Here is a 15,921-nt window from a genome sequence, read left to right as displayed (position 1 = left end):
TATTATCATTTTTTTGTTAAAGGTGTAAAAATTGCCACGAAGTTTTTAGTGTTACCCAGAGGGCTTAGAGGGCACCTTGAACACAAAATTCAGTTGTTTGAAGTTGGTTTTTATTGAAGTTGTATGTGCGTCTCCAAAATTTCCAGGTGTTTAGATATTTGCTTAACAAAAAAGCTTGTTTTGTGTGAGCTAAGCCCAATACACCAGATTTGATTTCCTAGGAGAACGAGCTACCTCCTCGTCCTGAGGACTAATTACGGGGCCTTTCTGTTTTCTCAGGAGTCTCATCCCCTTAGAATAAATATTGCATTTTCAGAGCACATTTCCTGGCTCAGAATGTCAGCTGTTGGGATCAGCTATTGTGGTGCTGTCATCTGCCCCGCGGGGCTGCTCCTGCCTGACTGCACGGGGGAGAAAAGGGCGAAATTGCTGCAGCTTGCAGAGATGCTTTGCCCTAATTATTATTCTTCGTGGAGAAGCCATGGTCCACCTTAGCACACAAAAAGCGTGTGTTTGTGAAGTATACACTCGTGGAGGTCCCGGTGGAGAAACAGCCCCTGTGCGGGTATAAGTACCATTACTAGTGCAACTGCTCGAGGTGCAAATATTATCAAATTGTTTCTGGTTTTGCCTTTGCAAATCTTCGTCGTTTTTGAAGCAGTGGGTAGTTTGAAGCTTCTTTTTACTAGGTTAAGTAAAAATAGGATGTGTACAGTCTGGTTTTGGAACAATGGGTATGGCACTTTGATTAGGCAGTTAAGGGAACAGAATCACTCTGTTTTTTATTTTCCGCAATTTAAGCACAGTAAAATGCTGTCAAATAAGGTCTATCAGGATCCCTTAACTCTGATGAGGCCCTTTGCTTGCATTTTTCTTCCCTGCTAAGCTGCTTGCTATTCCAGCGAGCTCCCAACTTTTGCATGCTGTGAAGTAACGAAGCAGAACATTAAATCTTTTAAATCCTGAGAGTGGTGGCAATCTACTGAGCGCTGCACAGCGCTCTTGTCAGTGAAGAATGCGTGCGTATTCTCTACATTGTAATCCCCCGAGTGTGAAATTAGATCTGCTACCAGTTTCTTTCTATTTTTTTTCTTTAATTCTTTTTCATATCAAATTTAATATGTAGTTTAATCTCCCTATCTGTTTCTGGGTATATAAAGCAAGGGATTACCCTTTTGGTAAATAGATTTCTTCTCTTTTTTTTTTTTTTTTCCAGTGATACAGCTTAATAGTACAATTTAAATAGAAGGAATGGTAGTGTGAAGAATTAGAGGCTTTTTTTTTCCTCCCTTTATTCTTACATTGGTAGATATTCAAAAGGAGCTCCAATGTCAGTCCTTCACAACCTTATTTGTATATATAAAATCTGCTTTATTAGCATGTGTGATGAAAGTTGGTCTTAATGAGTGCTTTCAAAACCCTAGTTTACTAAACATAATTTTATATCAATTTCAAATTTCAGTAGCACAGTCATACCAGTGTGCCTTAAATAGTTCTCCTTTACTGTGCTTTTGTTCACAGTTAACTTATGGTTGACTTGAGTCTTTCTTTGCCCCAAGTTTGAACAAGCCAGTAAGCTTTTTTTTCTGTCTGTGTCTTCAGCTGTGAAATGAGACCAGTGCTTACCTGGCACGTCGTGGTGCAACGCAAGCCTGGTGAGTGAGTGTGCAGTAAAATCAGGAAAATAGTAATGCTTGAGGCTCAGAGCGGGGCCAGGAGGAGCAGGGAGAGTCGGTGAGTGACTGACGTGAGTCACAGAGGTACCCTTATCTGTGAGGATAAAAATATACAGGCAGGAGGGGAAAGGCACGAATAAGATTGAGTTGGATTAATTTGAATAAAGGGATCCAGTGGGGCGGATAGCTTAAACAACAGAACTTGCTCACACCGTGAAGCCCCCACGTTAGGAAGGATGGAGAAGGTTCAGGTTCCTGTATGGAAAGCTGAGCTACTTGGAGATGTTCAGCAGAGGACGCAGCAGGTAGTGTTTGCTGTGAATGTGTTATGAGTTAGCAAATTTGACGTTTGTCTGATGGGATTCCCGTTTGTTGGAGCAGAGGAAGACTCAGGAAAAAGGTGCCGATTTCCACGCTTCTTAGCACGGGTGTCAGTAGGGCCATTGCTGGCTGCAGTCGTTTGTTGGGAAAGAACTAATTTTGCATCTGTGTACATTAGGTTTCATGTTTGGAAATAATAGGGGTGTATTGCTGGTCCATGCTTATTACAGGTAGATTTAAATAAAGGGATATATTTTTGACATTTAGCTGACTAAACAGAACTTGAGCATGCTTTCAAGCTTTAAAAGAACAAGTTGTCCTTGCTGTTCTGACTGAGCTAGCTTTTTCATCTGAAAATGAAGTCAGTTAAAAAAGAATTGTCAAAGCCTACACAATACCCAAGGTCTGCTGTCGCAGAGAAACCTGAGTATTCTTGGCTTTAAATTAACATATTTATTCACTGATTTATCTTCAGTTAAAATGTAGGGAGTAGAAAGCAATGAAGCTGGAAGGGACTTTGATGTAACGAATCTTGGAAGCACAGGTGAAAATATGAAAAACTTAAACTTCCTTATACCGGTCAACTCACAGAGACTGCAGACTAAGACTTAAAAACAACCAACCAACCAAAACCAAAGCCCACCACTGCACAACAATGAACACTTTTCTTCAGGCTGATTTGCAAAAATATTTTTTCATGTCTTTTAAAATAATAATTAAAAGCTTTAAGTGTTTGTAGATATCCTTCTTGGAGGGCCATCTAAGATGTTATATTTGGAGTCTTCTGTGACCCTCTAATACCAGTTCCATGGCTACATCTAGGGTGGAATGAAGTTGAATGCTTTGCCTTGCTATGGCCTGGCATGTTTTTTTGTGAAAAGTACAAACATTTGAAACGTTGGAATTTCTGTTAAGAAGCTGCACTCTGGGCTCTCGCTTCCATTATCTTTAATCTGGGTGAATATGTCTAAACAACTACTCCAACGTGGCAGTCGTCACCCAAATGTTTACATTGTGCTGCGGAGTAGAGGAAGGCGCATGAAAAAAATCCCATTACTTGAGATTTATTTGACATACAGGTGTGCGTGGTTTTAGGATGCTGCTGCATCCCTTGTTTCCTGGAGAGTCCTCTGTGTTGATATAATAATTGTGGCATTTTTCTCCTCTGTGAATCCTGTTGCTGTTAGCAATGCTTTTTTTGGCTTCCAGAGACAGAAAAAAAGAAGAACCCTTCTCTTTAAAATTCCGTGAGACAGACAGGAAGATCAGAGTGGAGCAGAGCTGCCTGTTTATCACTTTCTGCGCAGAGAGATGCTGCGCTGACTGCTTCCTCGCTTCCTGCTGTGGCTCACTGCAGTGACTTGCCTGTGCTCATGTTCGTTAGTGGAGTTCTTGCTCATGCTTAATAAAGTTAGGGCTTTTGATGCTGTTGACAGGACCGTGTGGTTGAGGGCCCTCAGCTGCATGGATTTGGCCATAGCTGGAGTATAATGAAGCTGTACTTGTTGGCTCACTTTTTGCCCCAAAGGTTTGGAGCGTGGCAAGAACTTAGGTATGCCTTTGCGTTAGGCATATCTTATACTCGGGATATAACTCTTGTTTTAAAACAGAAAGGAAATGTGGTGAATCTCATCGTTTAAATTATTTTATTATGGACACAGTCTGTCTAGATGCATTCACACTAAGAAAAAGAAAGAGAGGTCAGCCAGGTGCAAGAAACTCTGTATGTTTGGTATGCTTTGTAATCTAAACAATTTCATTTTAAGAACTTGATCTAAAAGACTTTGAAAAGCTTTCCTTCCTCCATTTTGAGGCATTTCATTATTTTTTCCCAGTGAATACAGCAATAAACTTGTTGTTGGATGAATCTTCCAAATCTCATTACATTACCATTTTAATTGGAAAATGAATGAAAAGCTGACTGTCATAACCAGGGGCAAAAACAGATATGAAGGAAGTGTGAATCCTCAGAGGGGCTCTGGCCCTTCCTGAAGTAGCCTTTGCTTTGCACTTTAGCAACACATTCAAATTATTCATATAGAAAGTTCAATATGGATAATAACCATTCAGTGCTCCTTCAGTGATGCACTTTTGAAAAACAAAAAAACAACAAACAAAAACCAAGAACTTTGCACAAGTGGTAGCTTTTGAAAGCAGTTTTTGAATGTTTTAAAACACAGAGTTGCCCTTAGATGGACATAGTCTTGTAGCTAATAATATTGAGAATTTGGGAGTGCCTCCAGTGATCCTACTGCTTTATGAATGGTCTAGTCTTAGTTCTCCTAAAATTAATAAGAGTTTTGCCACTGGCCTCAGTGGAAGTAGGGTACGTCTCTAATTATTTGAGCTTTACTTCAATTAAGTTTGGTAGTAATTGCAAAGCTGAAGCGCAGGCATAGAGTTGGAAAAACAGACATGAAACTCTGGCCCTTTAGAAATTAACTGGCTTCTATTGTGGGTTTCCTCATGGAGTTTTTTAATAATCTACTTAATGGAGATAACTACTGTTCTTTAGTTTTCAGTTTGTAATGCAGAGGAAATGATATCGTAAATCAGAAGGTGCTCAAGGGGCTTCACTTACTAATACTCTCTAATGGAGTGTTAGATTGTTTTGGTTGAAGCATGGTGTGGACATGTAGATAGATTATTGAGTCTGTTGTACTCTAATAATAAAGTTCTCTCTTCCCTAAATACTAGCTCAGTAATGGAAACACAGCAGAAAGAAATCTTCTTTGTTAGCAGACGGCACATTTAAGCAGGTACCAATTAATTCTGCTCTGCTATTTGTGGCTGGGTGGTGGTTTCAGACAGTGGCATCTTCTTCCTTGATGATCCTTATGGTGATCTGCTTTGTGTTTTTTTCCACGTACTGCAGGAAATTCAAGAGCCATGGTTCCACCTTCATATTATTGATGTATGTTATATGACATGTTTCTTTGTAGAAAATGACATGCTTTTGCATGTTGTCAATGCCAGGCTGTGCTGACCTGATTGCACCACATCTTTTCCGTAAGGAAAGAAGACCAGAGGTCCAGCAGGCATTGCAGTGGTGATCTGGTTCATTCATGCAAATCTGGGGCTTAGACGTGTGTCTGTGACCTGCATCTTGCCCAGTGCCTGCACAGGGAGCAGGGCCCAGCTCAACGGCCAGTCATTAGGGTAAGAGGGCGTCTTCAGAGGCTGGGCCCTGAAGACTTCCTCTGTGGCTTTAGAAAAAGGACCACGTTGCGGGAAGCTGCGGTGGGTTTTGCTCTACATGTCTGCGAATTAATGTGAAAGTTATGAGACTCACAGAGGCTACCAGCAAAACGTTGCATCTCTTTGATTACTTGCTCTGGCTGTGCTGTGGTGACACCTGCATATTTTACGCTGCTGACACCCACAAAAATCGTTTCTTTAAAAAGAAATAAAAAGTTTTAAAATAGCCCATGAATGTTTGGTTTGGTCTACTTGGTTTGGCTGGGTAGTGGCCAGCAAGGGTCCTTGTGCAGTGTGCTGGAGAGGAGGGCGCAGGCAGGAGTGGCTGTGGTGGTGGCTGTTGAAGCCATGTGGCCACCAAACATCGAGTCATGGCTTAAATATAGCTCACGCTGCTCTAATACTTAGTTTAATTTATTTTGGCTTCCCTAGAGAAAGTCATTTGTTATGAAAACTTAAATGTAATAACATTGCTTGACTAATTCCTCCCTCATTAACCACGTGGAGTGCAATAGGGAACGGAGGAGCCGCTCGAGCTGGGTGAGCCCATTTTTCCCGAAGCAGGCTCGATCTCAGGAATCTGTGAGGCTGAGCTAGTGGTGGTGGCTCTGCATTTCGGTAGCCTGCGTTGAGGTATACATTCAAGTTATAAAGGAATGCTCATTTCCAGTTCATTTTAGTAGGAATACTTCAATAAGTTAAAATGCTTGAAAAAGATCTTTTCAGAAGACAGCTTTATTGCTGCATTAAAGCTCAGTGCCACCATCCGCGTTCTTGGGACACCAGGTAGCAACAAGATTTTCCCACAGATGTCGCAAAATTGGATGTGCTTTGAGTCAGTGTCTCAGCCACCTTCAGCATGGCAGCGAGTTTTGGCAGTGCAGTATGTCTCACAACATACAATAGCTTTAGAAAAGTGCATGTCTTTCTTTTAAAACAAATGTCTTCATTTTTAGCTGTAGATCAATGCTGATTTTTTTTTTTTTAATATGGAGTGGAAAAGAGGGAAGAATGCATTCCTGTACATAAGAACTGTTCTGGTTTTAAAAATATACTACAAATGCATTTATGTCTTCAACACCAGTACTGGAGATGCCCTCCATTTGCAAATGTGCCTGTTGTTATCTGTTAATTTTAAAAAGGATGAGCCAAATTAGAGTTCAGCGGTAACTGTATGAAGTGGAAAATTTGAACAGAACCGGTCTTAATGTTTCCCCTTATAACTGTGGGAAATACACGATCTTATCTGTGGTAGTGGTTTGCTACCGATATATCCAGTAACTACAATGGTTACAAAGAAACACAACAGAAACACGTTTTCCTGACTAAATGTGAATTTCATTGGGAATCTGTAACGATTGCAATGAACATGCATTTTTGAAGAAGATTAAGTAAACAAACAAAAAGATAAAGAGGTTGCTTGGCAGTCTGACAGCCTGCTGGAGTTTCTGCTGACTCTTCCGAGTTTCCAGTGTGATCTCTTTCCTTTGAAAACAGGACGGACGGGTTCAAAATGATCTGGCTGCGCTGTCTAAGTGAGCCTCTTTTCACTGTCACAGTAAATGAATTTTGATTAAAGGGATGCTTTGAGCAAAGGTAGTGACAGATTTATGCTCGGCAAAGCCTTACCTGATGACCGGAGTCTCTAGGCCTGGAATTATTCTATATTTAGAAGGGGACAATTAAACATAGCAGGAGCAACCGAGGGCTTTTTATTACAGCAGTGTGGCATTTCTGATGCTGCAGATAAAAGCAGCACTTTGGTTTACGGATGAAAACTTGACGCTTTTTTGTGTGTTTGTATAAAAGCCAGGTGAGAGAGTCCGGGCACATAGATTCTAACCGAAGTGTGTGTCCTTACGATTTTGTAATAGGTTTTAACCCAAGCGTAAAGAACAACAGAGAATGCTGCTGAGTAAACTTAATTCAATAAACGGTTGGAAGAACTGCTGTAAGAAAGTGAATAATAAAACCAGGCAGAGACTCTTAACTCCTTGGTTTTTAAACAACGCTAGTGTACCTTTAGATAGAAGTCTTCAAAATGCAGTTACATTACAGGCAAACTAGTTTCAGTGTTCTCACACTTACTCGCTCCAGATGAGGGACACTTGTCAACTGAAGTGTATGTACAAATGTTTTTAAAAATGGGATCGAATGTCTCATGCGTTCCAGAGGCAGCGTCTCCTTTTGGATGGCTTCTATGTTAGCATTTTGTGCATTGGACTTCACCTACTGGGTAGATTTAAATAGTGTGCAGTAAATAAGAGGAATGGAAAGCGTATCTATCTGTGTATATGGATAAATAGACCTTAGCAGCTATCTGATGGAAGCAATCTCCTGCAGAGAGAAGATGCTGACTGAATACGCTCCAATCTTGCATATTGATTTTTGCGTGTGTGTGTTCCCTAGAACAGTAAAAACCTTTGATGAAATCATCTGCCCATTGATTACTTTCAGGCCAGGCCGGCCTTCCTGCAGGGAGACTGGCCTCTGCGGTGCCAGGAGAGGTTCTTGCTTCCCACCTGGAGGCCATCAGCGGGTCCCCTGTTTCTGCTAGTGCGTCCAAGTTTAAAAAGCCTGGAGTTCCTTGAGCCCATCGTTTGGTAAGAGGACAAACTATTTTTACATGCAGTATGTAAGGCCAGAACTGCACGGTCCAAGCGTATTACAAGAAAGTGTTGGTATGCGTAAAAAAAATATACGTATGGCCGAGTTTATATTAATGCAGTTATGTGAAAAGTTGTTCTTAGGAAAGAGTTCATATTGCATCGAGTCCAGGTTTAAATAATGAACTCCAAGAATCTCCAGTTACTGATGAGTTTCTTATATAGTGCTATTGTAATTTTTGGAAGAGAAGCAGGAGTGACTTCATTCGAATCAAGGAGTATGGCTTTTTTCCACCGTCTCCTGTAACTAGTCTGAGAGAGAGAAGCACATGTTCTCTGTGCACCTTCCCAAATGACTGAGCGTCCACGGTTACAAAGCCCTCATTGAAATGTGGCAGTCCTTTTCAAATAACTACAAATGAAAAATGAATTACCAAGTTTTAGTAAAGTGTATGCTCTGCTCAGCAACGCTTTCTTTCTCTTCAGCGTGGCAAAAAAGTAATACAGCAGTCAGTCTGGTGTGCAGTTTGCAGGAATATGCCAGGCCTTCATAACCAGAACTGTGTTCATTTTAGTTCCATGAGTTTCCCCAAAAGGGAAGAAGCAAGCTATGTAATGCAGTGTTAGCACAGCCACGTTTTCCAGAATTCCTGCAGTTTGCAATAGTAATACTTCTGCTTACTTGTTCTCTAGAAAATGTGTTGATAACGTGAGTGATCATCTCTGAGAGGAGCAACAGATGAGGGGGAACAGTGAGGGGAGGGTGGGAGAAATGGTAGCAGGGATGCTGCTTTGAGCAAAGAGTAAAAAGATCCTTGTATTTAACGACCAGGGGATGGGAGCTGTGTAAGGAGATGGGTGGGGGGTAAAATGAAGACTTGTTTTCAGGGCTTTTCTGCAGTAGGGGTGAGGAGACTGGCACAAATGAAGCTTCATAGAGGTGGGAAGATGAAGTGTGAAGGTTGACGGACATAATGTGAGAGGTCTAGGGAAGCTGTGCAGTGTCTGACCTGGGTTATTTTGTTTCAAGTGCCCAGTTCCTTCCTAGCTGCATCGAGTGGGCTGGGGTGTGCAAGAGCTTCAGCTCTGGTTGCTACAGCTCTCTGTTGGAGAGTAGGCTTTGTCTCCACAAGAAACTCCATTTCAGCGTTCAGCCCCTTTGCATGAACTTGCATGCTTTCTGTGAAACCAGTGGAAAATCAAGGCATTTAATGGGGGCAGATTTCCAGGTATGGAAAGGATGGGAGGAGGGTCTTCTGTGCAGTGCGGTATTACCACGTCACCAGGTGCTCTTTGGATACGGGAGGCACATTGTCTTTAAAAGAAAAAAATACTTCTACAGGATTGTTTGGGGAGCCAGCTGCTGGTTTCTTAGGGGCAGAGGTAGGGCCGTACTGCGGAGAATTTAGAAAAGGGAATATAATAAAAACCAGGCTGAAATGACATCATTCTTTGCTGTTTCATAAGCATGTGCTGCATGTGTGGACAGTGCACAGATGTTTTGCTTTGATAACTTGCTGTGTAGGTTTATGGCCGCAGAACGTCAGTAATTAACAAGGTTGGTTGTATTTTGAACTGCAGGAGATCCTGCGTAAGCAGGTAGCAGATTTTAAGTTACATCTCTGCAACATCTAGGGTGTTCTAGTCAGAAAACCTTACTACTTTAATATCTACTCTTTTAAGTATTATTTTCTTTTTGATTACTTTTCCTTCTCCTTTTTGAGTTGCAAGTTGTTTCCAGACATTATTTTCACTGTGATGAAGACCATTTTCATTTTCTTTTTACATTCTTTTTTCTTTTTAGCTGCAGTATGTATGGAGGTGTTTTGATTCTGTCCTCTTGCTAGAAAGTCAGAGCAGTAAACTTTGAATCCGTTTCTTGCCATCAGGATTTCCTGCCGACAATGTCTGATACAAAAACAAAATAAAAATTTAAAAAAGATGAAGTCTCTGGAGAGCTTTCTAATGGTTTGTCTTAGTTTACTTTTGTGTTCCAGACTAGACTTCTATTGTGTCTAAGAGCAGGATTGATACACGCTGCATGAATCTGCTGATTGCTAGAGAACAGCTTTGCTAAATTAACATAACACATGCCGTAGGTTTCTCCCTTTTATGGTCTCAGTTACAAATAGTTTTCTAGCTCTAGTGTGGTTTGGTGACTGTATTCTGCTTTTAAATAGACATTCAACATATGTGTTTCTGCTTTAACAAAGAGCCAACAAGCCATAGATCAAATCAAAAAATCATTTTTCAGTTTGACCATATAATCCTACTAAATGGAGTTTATTTTTCCTTGTGTGTCTTTCTTCATTTGCCAAAGTTTCTGTTCTTTAATATTATCCCCAAGATTTCTGAGAACCTCCTAGTCAAATGACCAGGACTCTTATTTTAATCTTTTGTGTTGATGATTCAGAAAAGCCATAAATCAAGAAGAAACAGCAACTAAAAGGTAACATAAATATAGTGGAGATGGTAGCTGTAGCAAGCTGCTTCAGTGACGGACCAACTGTGGTTTAGAGTAGAGCAGAGCTTGTGTTTCTTCACAGATTTGTCTTTCAGACCAGTGAGAGAGATCAATAGAACGGATGAAATTTTTCATTTAATATCATATAAAGAAGGCTGCACAACTCAAAAAAAAAAACAAAAAAACAAACCACAAAACACCAAAACCACCCCAAAATAAAAACAAAGACAACAAAACCAAAAATCCCAACAAAGTCAAACAAAAAATCATGTCCAAATACCCCAAACCTGTAAAATCCCGTGTAAAATCTTCAAAGATGCCTTAAGTCAGAGAGCTTCTGTGGGTGAGGACTGACTTGCAGTCTTCTTTCGCCCCCAAATTCTAAGTAGTTTGTAGCATCTGGCCTTGGGCAGAGGGTCATTTCCATCTTTGTGATGGGAACATCAGCTCTTGTTCTGCTGATTATTTTTTTTCTTTCAAACCAGCCGTAAGCTCCCATGTTGTCCAGCACTCTTGCCATTGTCTTCCTTTGCATGCCAGAAGCATGCAATCTTTATAGTAAATGTTCTGAAATATTATTTATTTCTAGTTCTAAAATGTTATTTAGTTCCAAAGTCTTCTGATCAGTTTTCAGTAACTGACTCTTCTGCTTTACATACCATATCTTATATCAGCTGCCTACTTGTTTGATCATAAAAACAGAAAAAGCAATCTGGGTCGAACACTCTTGTTTTCAAGGCAGATTTATTAATTGATGTATTAGTTTACTAAATTTCAACAAAAATATTTCCAGTATACCCTGATTTATGTAATCAGTCAATTATGGCTCTTCTTTATCATCTCCCAATATACTGGCTTAATTTTCTCTGACAAAGGATGAAGGAAGAAAATGTCAGTCAATAACAGATACAGGGCACGTGGCTAAAAATTGGCAGGCATATTTAAGCTTTAGATCTAAAGTGTTCAATGTTGGTTTGGTCCATTCGAATTTGTGGTTTAATATTTAACACAGTCCAATATAAAAATTGGTAAGCGAATTTGTTGGTGAACTGGCTTCAATTCACTGACTGAATTTTTAGTCTCTTGTCTTTGGCTTAAATTCATTACTGATGCAGGGAAAATAACAGAGGAGAGGAGGAGGATAGTTGAAGTATAAATCTTGTGACAGTAATAGATTGTAAGGTGGACGCACCCGTCCAGAGCTATGTTCTCGCCTTTGCACACACCCAGCTTTTTGTGATTCAGAAAAGACTTCTTTTACACAGGGCTAGTCAAAGAAGGGGAGGGAGATGGGTGTGCTAGTGGTCATCTCAAGCAAGGTTTACTTTTTGCTGGAAAAAAAAAAAAAGAACAAAGTCACCCTTTTCACTTTTATAGCTTTTAAAGTTTTTTTTTCTAAGCTTGTTTAAAATCTGACTGTGATCAATGATGAGAGTTTTTTAAGAATCAAGACCAGATTTTCACTAGCTACTTTTTAAAGAAAAAAAATGCATTGTAGGACAAGAATTTGAAGTTTCAGTGATTTAGTTTTTTGAGCAAAATGACTTTAATCACTTGTGCATGTTTAGTTGTATGTTTCCTGAGAGGAGAGTGTGTGTCACTGGTTTGTACTGGCTTTACCATTAAGTCTTTACCATAAAGGAAGCTTTCTTATTTATTTCCATACAGGAAAACTGTTGCTGCTTCTCTTCCGATGCTTTGGATCTTACAGTATTTTTGCTAGTGCTCTTGTTCTAGCTACTTGGTAGCCAGTAATTACTTAGGAAACTGCTTTCCCTAATAGGGGTGTGCACCCCATTATCCAATAACGAAAAGCCTGTATTTTTCTTGTTTGCACCCTGATGGGGCATCAGATTGACAGGAGTGACACTGAAATGACTGCAAATTGAAATGACTGTATGCAAACATTCGGCATCCTCCCCAGGAAAGCATCCTGTGTCTTGCTGCAGCTGCATTCCTGCCACGTAACTGCCTCCACCACAGACGATTTGGCCAAGGTCTTCCCACCTGTGGAAGTGTGTTTAACCGAAGCATTCGGGATCATGAGCTTACCTGAAAAAATCACGAGCTAGGAAAACAGAAAGGATTTTTTTTTTATAGCTCTTGAGGTTTGAACTTCTGTGATGTTTGGGTTGTGTGAATTTCCCCCATCCCTCAAATTAAGCGTAGAGACTTTCTCTTTTCTTTGAAGTTAAAAGATGAGAATCTCGCCTAGATCTGTGACTCCCAGGACTGGGATGTGGGAAGCAGCAGCAAAGCTATGATTCACCCTGGGCTTTGCTGAAATTGGCAGCGCTGCGGAAGGCAGGAGGGAGTCGATGCACATGCACGGTGCTTCCCCCCCCGCACGCAGAGCGCCAGCCTCCTTGCTGCATGCTACCTTGCCTCGCCTCCCCGTAGTTTCCCACTTGCACTACCCTGAGAAGCTGTGCTTGGAGCTGCTATGAGACTGTGGAAAATGTTCGATGAGGTTAGAGATATTTCCTCATGGGTGAGCGTGTGGCTCTGACTAACAGTGTCCATCGCCGGAGAAGAAAGCAGTCATGGAGAGGCTGTGGGACGAGGAGAGAAGGTAGGAAGGAGGCCAGCTTCCCCGCCAGGAGACGGCAGGCCCAGCTCAACAGGCAGAACCTGTAGGACAGCCACAGAGGAACCTCTGCCGAAGACATGCAAAGGCAACAGCCCTGTGAGCTCAAAGCTAGCTGGCGGTGCCCGAAGGATGAGCGTCTGGCCAGCAGACCCGCTGCTGGCGGCGAGGAGAGCATTTGGGGCCGCATCCGGAGCAGGGGGTGTGTGTTGGTGAAGGAGCGAGCGTGTCTCCTCACCTCAGCCGCGAGGCACTGACGGCTCTTTTCCGTCAGGACGCTTCGTTTTCTCTCTGTCCTTGCTGCTTTATCACCAAAACATATTTTTTTTTGCCCTGGCTTGGAGTTGCTTTCTGCAGTAAGCTCTGAAGGTGAAGGTTTCCAGTGGAAGAGGAGGGAAAAAAAAAAGGAAGTGTTGAAAGCCAAGCAGCAGGCAACATCATTGCCAAGAGGGCCTAGCGTTAAAAATTTGTAAAGGAAATAAGGTTGCCTGGAATTAGGGTGGAAATACATCTCCATTTAATTTCAACAGGCTGCCCTAACAAATTGTAATGTCTAGTTGGCTGGCAATGTAGAAATAACCCATGAACTGAAAGAAAAGTTTACTTCGGAAGACAGCTCTCTTAAATTATTTACCTTGGCTTGGTCGTCTCCTGAATTGGGGAGAACATAACAGTGTTTTCCTCTCTTGATCCCTGTCTTGGCTGGTTGCTGTAATGCTTTTGGATATAATGAAACTTTCTTAGTACAGTAGAGAACTTCCGTCATAGCAAAAGTGATTGCCAAACTTAAATATATATATGTATTTAATATATATATATTTATTTTCACTACATGTATAGAGAGAAATTTGTCTGAATATAGTAATGAACTTCCTGTGATCTTGGATGCCACATCCCTTTTGCACTGGGGCAATGACTTTTCCACATGTTATGAAGTGTTTTGAGTTTTTTTTGGTGACATAATTCAGATAAATATTCCGACTGCTCTGTTCTCCTCACCCCACTGTGGAGCTTTTTTTTGCTTTTTTTTTTTTCCCTGCGTTGAAAACTACCAAAGACTTCAGGCATCTTTTTCCCACACACAGTGAAAATAAAGCACCATTTACAAAGAGAGAGAGAGAGGGGAAAATAAGACAGCACCTCGCCCCCGCAAACAGATTTCCCCCTGAAGAAGAGGTTGTTTGAAAACCAAAGCTTTTTTTGAAGTACAACTTGAATAGAGATCCAGGAAAAGACTCTGCTCCCACCACTTTCTCCTCATCAATGCCCTGGATTGTCAAGAAGGGAACTTTATTTTCTGGCTTTTCTTGAGAACAGAAAGAAAAGGTGCCTTGTAACAGCCGCACCTGAGGGTAGCTCCCATTGAACACCCGGGAGGGGGGCCGCAAGCAGTCCCAGGGGCTCGAGATACTCGCAGTGATCCCTAAAGCAGCCAGAATTTGGGAGCCATAAAGGAGCTGCTCAGTCTGTTTGCTTAGTTGTTTTACATAGACCTAGAAAGTAGCACTTTTTTTCAAAAAAGCACGCACAATTGTAGCTGAACAACTAAACTGCATTTTAATTTTAAAATTACCCATTCATTACTGAATGTAGCCGAAATGTGATTTAATTTGCTCGTTTGATTATTTTTTGGTGATCTTCAGAGCTGTCAGTCTGTTACCTTTTGCTGGCCCTAAACTACACAGAGTAACTCAGGACCCTGTAACAGAGCAGCCCCTTATAAATGAAGGTCAGCTGAGTGCCGTGCTGGAACAACAGCCTTACACCAAGGCGTCTTTTGTTAAGCAGAGAAATATTAACTACACTGAGAGTTCCTGAAAGTGGGTGGTTTCTCCTACCAAGCTCAGTAACGCTTTGTCGTAATGAAAAAACAATACTGTCTGCAAGTGAAGATTTAAAGCGTCTCCTAGCATATGTTTGTCTAGGCTTGGGAAAAGGTGCCATTGGATGAGAGGAGCAAATCCTGCTGCGGCCGTGCTCATGCTTGAAGGAAATGCTTTAAGTGCCAGCAAATGCCAAGATGTCTTTCATGAAGCTACTTTTAATTTATTTTTAGAGTTGATTAATAGTTACTGCAATATTTGCCTTGCACATTTTTAATGGAATGCTTTAAAATGTTGTTTAATATGTGATCCCTTCTGTGTAATTGTGCTCTCATATAATGTCTTTGGTGAGAATGAACTAGCACAGTTTTACCCAGAATTGTTTGGAAGACACCAGTGTGAAAAGTAGGGATGACTCACAATGCCTTGGAGGAAGAAGAGCTAGCAATTAACCACAGAGCCATGGTATTATCTCTGTGCCAAAGCTGGCTGAGAAAGCTTGTGTGTTTTCTACTTCGGTATTTCATGAAATAAAGTACTGCAGAGAAATATTGGCTCTTTAAGCAATCTTGATAATCTTGTCAACCTGATGGGTTTAGAACAGGTAGTATGGGAGGCATGTGAATCAAAAGAAGGTGGTGGTTCCCATCTAGAACCCATTGTTATTTTTATTTGATGAATAAATGCATATGAAACACGCTCCTCATTTGTCAGTGGACTCCTCCAGATGAGTAAAATTGGTTGCATAACAAGAATGTGGTATGTGATGGAGCGCGCGATTAGATAATAACTATTTCTGCATACATTTCTTTTGTATGTAATCTCATGTGTCTGTACTCGTATTTCTTTAGGAATATCTGTATGGGCATCTGTTTCTACTACTGGTAGCTTGCCAGATGACTGTAAATAAGGAATCCTTACTGCAAGTTAAATGATAAGTATCTTTTACTTCTCAGTGTCCTTTGTTTTCCGTGAGTTTAGTTCAGTCGGGTTCATGTTGATGAAGGTGGCGCGACTTTACAGTCACAACTAGGTGAAAAATACACCAATTAAATCCTCATTTTGATTTCTTTACAATAAAAATCTATCCTTTATGACATACGTTGAATCTTTTCCTTTGTGATGTGCTTTACTTAAATTAGCTCGATGTTTCCTTGTAAGTTTAATGTCTTTACTTTTGCTCACACAGAGTACAGTAAGGAAGGAGTTGACTTCCACGTTATGTCCTCCTCCTCTTCCTCACCCC

General features: G+C 41.0%; 1 protein-coding gene and 1 long non-coding RNA gene across 5 annotated transcripts in view; one reads left to right on the top strand and one right to left on the bottom strand.

Moving 5' to 3' along the window:
• Nucleotides 1-15,921, top strand: part of NHSL1 (NHS like 1) — a 167,439-nt gene that overhangs the window by 42,982 nt on the left and 108,536 nt on the right. The window lies entirely within an intron of this gene.
• Nucleotides 1-15,921, bottom strand: part of LOC310897370 — a 35,501-nt gene that overhangs the window by 15,758 nt on the left and 3,822 nt on the right. Inside the window, exon 3 of the long non-coding RNA XR_014582252.1 lies at nt 1-15,921. This exon is cut by the window's left edge and continues 15,758 nt beyond it. This is a non-coding gene — a long non-coding RNA (uncharacterized lncRNA).

The sequence above is a fragment of the Anser anser genome (assembly GCF_964211835.1).
Source record: "Anser anser genome assembly, chromosome: 3".
Classification (NCBI taxonomy): Eukaryota; Metazoa; Chordata; class Aves; order Anseriformes; family Anatidae; genus Anser; species Anser anser.
The sequence above is the reverse complement of the archived record's forward strand: the minus strand, read 5'-3'. Positions and strand labels throughout refer to the sequence as shown.